The sequence below is a fragment of the Grammomys surdaster genome, unplaced genomic scaffold, assembly GCF_004785775.1.
Source record: "Grammomys surdaster isolate TR1022 unplaced genomic scaffold, NIH_TR_1.0 371, whole genome shotgun sequence".
Taxonomy (NCBI): domain Eukaryota; kingdom Metazoa; phylum Chordata; class Mammalia; order Rodentia; family Muridae; genus Grammomys; species Grammomys surdaster.
Genome location: NW_021604790.1, coordinates 6,848,378 through 6,853,872, shown reverse-complemented (window position 1 = coordinate 6,853,872; position 5,495 = coordinate 6,848,378). Strand labels below are relative to the sequence as shown.

The window sequence follows — 5,495 nt, the reverse complement described above, 5'->3', positions numbered from 1 at the left end:
TTTCTTTCTTTCTTTCTTTCTTTCTTTCTTTCTTTCTTTCTTTCTTTTTTTTTTTTTGGTTTTTTGAGACAGGGTTTCTCTGTATAGCCTGGGCTGTCCTGGAACTCACTCTGTAGACCAGGCTGGCCTTGAACTCAGAAATCCACCTGCCTCTGCCTCCCAAGTGCTGAGATTAAAGGCGTATGCCACCACCGCCCGGCCTAGCTTGTAAATTTCAAGGGGAAAGGATGTGTTCACCTCCAGGCCCAGCGCTTAAAGATAATGTGTTCCCTATCACACCACCTTGTTCTCATCTTCTTCCTTCTGGCTGACCCTACAGGGCTGGCCCATGTGAGCACATTTGGGATGGTGAGCAACAAAGTAGAAAGAGACTGCACCACCAGTAACTAAGGACAGACAGACAACAGAGAGACAGATAACCCACTTTTATTTAAGCCAGTTTTGTTTCAGTTCAGTTTACCAGTCAAAACCATTCCCTATTCGACACCTCACGTTACCACAGATTGACTTAACTTCCTTTCTTCTTCTTTCTTTCTCACCCCCACCCCCTCACTATGTAGCCCTGGCTGTCCTGGAATTCATTCTGTAAACCAGGTTAGCCTGGGACTCAACTGCCTCTGTTTCTCAAGGGCAGGGATTAAAGGCATGTACCACCACTGTCCTGTTTAGTGTTCTTTCTTTCTTTAAATTATTTTATTTTTATTTCATGTGCATTGGTGTTTTGCCTACACACATATCTGTGTGAGGGTGTCGGACATCTAGAACTGGAGTTACAGACAGTTGTGAGCTGCCATGTTGGTGCTGGGAATTGAACCAGGGTTCTCTGAGAGAGCAGCCAATGCTCTTAACCACTGAGCCATCTTTCCAGTACTCAGCTTTATATCTTAAAACATTATTCCTTCCTTCCTTCCTTCCTTCCTTCCTTCCTTCCTTCCTTCCTTCCTTTCTTTTATAAAAAGATTTATTTATTTTATTTACATGAATACATTGTAGCTGTCTTCAGACACACCAGAAGAAGGCATCAGATCCTATTATAGATGGTTGTGAACCACCCTGTGGTTGCTGAGAATTGAACTCTGGACCTTTGGAAGAGTAGTAGCTCTTAACCACTGAGCCATCTCTTCAGCCCGTTATTTCTTTTTAAAAATGATGTATTTGTTTTATGTGCATTGGTGTTTAGCCTGCTTGCATGTCTGTGTGACAGTGTTGGGTCCTCTGGAAATGGAGTTACAGAATGTTATGAGTTGCCATGTGGATACTGGGAATTGAGCCTGGGTCCTTTGGAAGATTAGCCAGTGCTCATAACTGCTGAGTAATCTCTCCAACACCTGTTATTTTATGTTTATGGGTGTTTTGTCTGCTTGTATATCTGTTGTGTACCATGTAAGTGCCTGGTACCCACAGAGGCCAGAGAGGGCATTGGGTCTCCTGGAAGTGCAGTTATAGACGATTATGAGCTGCCATATGGATACTGGGAATTGAACCTTTAGTCCCAGCACTGGGAAGGCAGAGGCAGGTACATGGATCTCTGTGAGTTCAAGACCAGCCTGGTCTACAGAGTGAGGTCTAGGACAGCCAGGGCTATAAATAACCAAACCAAACCAAACAAACAAACAAACAAACAAAAAACCAAAAAAAACCCAAAAAAACCAAAAAAACTTGCATGTTGTGGCCAGAGATATGGCTCAGTGATTAAGAGAAGCTGTTCTTCCTGAGGACCTGGGTTCGGTTCCCAGTTCGAATATGGATGCTCACAACTGTGAGTAAATCCAGTTCTAACAGCCCCTTCTGGCCTCTGAGGGAACTGCACACATATGGTGCACAGATAGATATACCGGCAAAACACCCATACACATAAAATATAAATATAATAAAATTAGAAATAGAAAAACAAAAAAGCAATAAGGACAACAAGAAAACCCTTTGTGGGGTGGATCTGGTTGCCCTGGGTACTGGTCCTGATTTACAAGGATTAGCTAGAGTGGGCCGTGGGCTTCCTTCACTGTGGGACGTGGTAAGCTTGCAAGTTAGTATCATAACTACGTCTTCTAGAAGGCCCTAACCAGGCCTTGCAAACTGAAGCTGGCATGCCATCTCCCTCTGCTCTCATGCCCCTCTGCCCCCTGCCCCCTGCCCCTCTGCCCCCTGCCCCCGCCCCTCCGCCCCCCCTGCCCTCTGCCCCTCTGCCCCCCGCCCCCCCTGCCCTCTGCCCCTCTGCCCCCGGCCCCTCCGCCCCTCTGCCCCTCTGCCTCCTGCTCCTCCACCCGCTATTTCTTACAGTCTCTACTTTCACTTTCAACTCTGCTTGCCCTTTAAGCATGATTTGTGTGGCTTTAAGTGTTTTTAATACCTTTAGAAGGCTACGATGTGCCGGGCAGTGGTGGCGCACGCCTTTAATCCCAGCACTTGGGAGGCAGAGGCAGGTGAATTTCTGAGTTCGAGGCCGGACTGGTCTACAGAGTGAGTTCCAGGACAGCCAGGGCTGCACAGAGAAACCCTGTCTCAAAAAAAAAAAAAAAAAAAAAGATAAGGCTACCATGCTCCATGGTGTGCCATCTCTCCCTCCTCTTCCCCCAAATTCTTTTTGGCCTCCAGCCATTTTCACCTTTTCTCTTCTTTAGGGCCAGTGGCTGCAGAGACATCTCTATGCCAGACTTTTGTGATCTGACAGGCTAGCCCTTTAGTGCACCCTGCCCCCCATTATCCCTCCCCCCTTACCCTCCCTGTCTTTTCCAGGACATTGAGCTGGCTCCCTGGGCACTGAGCTAGCCAGGACTGTCCAGACCTTTGACAAATGGGATCTTCGTGGAAGGCCACCGACTCTTCTCCATGTTCCTCTAGGATCTTATCCTTAGGATTTGCAGCACACACTTAGTATTTCCTTGGGGAATGTATAGAAAAAAAGGAAAAAGAAAAAAATAGGAAAGGAAATAAGAATTCAAATACCACTTATCCCACGAGGGAGCTGAGACCCAAGTTACCAGGCTCTCTTTGAGCCAGGCTTCCTGGGGTGGGAGCTCAGGCCTCCATTCTCAGGTCTAGTTCCTCAGGCTTGGGCTCCACCCTGGCTGGGAAGGCCCCAGACCACCTCACCCCACCCTGAGAACTCGACCTCTTGTTCAGCCACATGAAGGTAACCAGCGTCTGGTGGCTTATGGGACAGACTTGTCAGGGACTTCCTGCCTTTGATGCATGCAATTCCCATGCTGTGTGTGCTGGGCTGGGCCTCTGAAGACGAGAGGACCCTTAGACATCCTGAGTGTCTCGGTGCTGAGACACTTGGGGTTTGTGGTTAGAGGCACTGCTGCAAACACCGTGTTCTAGAGAATGTGCCCTCTGAGCTGCAAAAAGCTGACAAAGTCAAGTTGACCGAGAAGATCTGAAAGGCCCTAGAATTTGCTGCTTTTAGGAGAGGTTGAATGAAGGGCCGTAGACTTGGTGGGGGAGGGAGAAAAGGGGTTGCCCCATCACAGAGAATTGACTGTAGACTCCTTTTGCTGGGCTATTCTGTCCTTCACTACAGCTCTCTCAAATGCCACACGAAGTTTCTCATTATTACTGAGGCCTGAGGTATGGCTCTGCATTGAGTGCTCTCACAGATGGAGACACTGAGGGTCAATGAGGCTCACGTGACTGTCCCAAGACTACACAGAGATAGCACTGGAACATGACAGAGGCGACCCCCTTTTCTTTGCCTTCATGCAGGGCTTCAATAAAACCTGGAGCCATGCCGGGCAGTGGTGGTGCACGCCTTTAATCCCAGAACTTGGGAGGCAGAGGCAGGCAGGTTCTGAGTTCGAGGCCAGCCTGGTCTACAGAGTGAGTTCCAGGATACCCTGTGCTACACAGAGAAACCCTGTCTCGAAAAACCTTAAACAAACAAACAAACAAAAAACAAAACAAAAAAACTGGAGCCATGGGACAAATGGGAGTATGTGTGTGTGTGTATAGTGTTTGTGAGAGTGTGAGTGTGTGTATGTAGTGTGTATGTGTATAGTGTGTAAGTGTCAAGTGTGTGAATGTGTGTGAGTGTCTGTGTATGTGTGATGTGTGTAGTGTGTGTGTGACTGTGTGTGTAGTGTGTGTGACTGTGTAGTGTGTGTGTAGTGTGTGTGTGTATAGTGTGTAAGTGTGGCGTGTGTGAATGTGCGTGAGTGTATGTGTGATGTATGTTTGTGAGTGTGTGTGTATGTGTGAGTGTGTGTGTGTATGTGTGTGTATGTGTGACAGGGAGAGGAAGAGACGGGAAGAGAAGGAGAGGCATCTTGTGGGAGTTAGTTCTCTTTCTGCCATGTGGGTTCTGGGGATGGGACTCACTCAGGTCACCAGGCTTGGTGGCAAACACCTTTACCTGCTGAGCCATCTTGTTCTTCTGTCTCTTTTGATATGACCTGGCTATGACAGCAGGTTTCTCTACCAGAAGTCCAGTCTTTTTCTGGGTTGTGTCCTTTGAGTGGATGACATTTCACAACAGCCACACTGGCGCTGTGCAGGTTCTGAGCCGAGGGAAGCACATTTATGGGGATTGCTCAGAATTCCTTCAGAGGGGAGCTCTGTCCTCTGCCTCCACTTCTTTGTTCGATCTTGTTTAAATCTTCTGTGGGAACTGGGGAACCAGACCTCGTGCGTGCGAGCTCGTGAACCACTGAGTTACATCCCCAGGCCCTCGATCCTTTGTTTTCTTAAGAGATGTCTCAGTGGTTAAGAGCACCAGATGTTCTTGCAGAGGATCCAGGTTCGGTTCCCAGCACCCACAAGATGGCTCACAACCATCTGTAACTTCATTCCCAGGATCCCTAACATCCTCTTCAGACTTCAGAAAGCACCAGGCATGCGGGTAGCACATAGACATGCGCATGAATGATCATCCCTACATAGAAACTAAAGCTAAATACATCTTTAAAAGCGGCATGGTGGCACGGGCTTGTGAGTGCAGTTGCCCTCAGAGACCACGGATGTTGGATCCCCTGGATCTGGAGTTACAGGTGAGTGTGAATGCCTGACGTCGTCCTGGAAATGTGTCCTATAAGAGCAGATGAGCTTCTGAGTTCTAGAGCCACGGATGTGAAGAGGTCGCTGATGCGTTGCTTCACATGTCCTGATCCTGGTTGGCTGGGTCGCAGGCCTCGTGATGGCGGCTCCCACAGCGGTGAACTGTGCTCCGCGGCTTTTGTCTCTGCGGGCCTAGGCACCACCCATGGCTCCTCTCTGAGTAGATCTCCTCCGTGGATTACCATACGAATCCTCTGAGGATACTGGCCCTCAGGTGGGAGTAAAAGTGACCACCCCTCTGGTCCCACAGAGAAGGGCCTGGGGTTGTCTTCATTTGAATAAACTGGAGAAACTTGGGAAAGGTTGAGGCTGCTCTGGTGTTTGGGATGGCTTTGCAGAGTGGGGGTTACTTGCTATTCTCTCCTAGCTGTTTTCTGAACAAATGGGATCTTTTCTTTTCTCTCTTTCTCTCTTTCTCTCTTTCTCTCTTTCTCTCTTTCTCT

At 48.4% G+C, this 5,495-nt stretch overlaps 1 pseudogene; it reads right to left on the bottom strand.

Moving 5' to 3' along the window:
* The window catches only part of LOC114632095, a 14,415-nt pseudogene extending 10,686 nt beyond the window's left edge, over window positions 1-3,729 (bottom strand).
* Window positions 3,730-5,495: the final 1,766 nt, after the last annotated feature.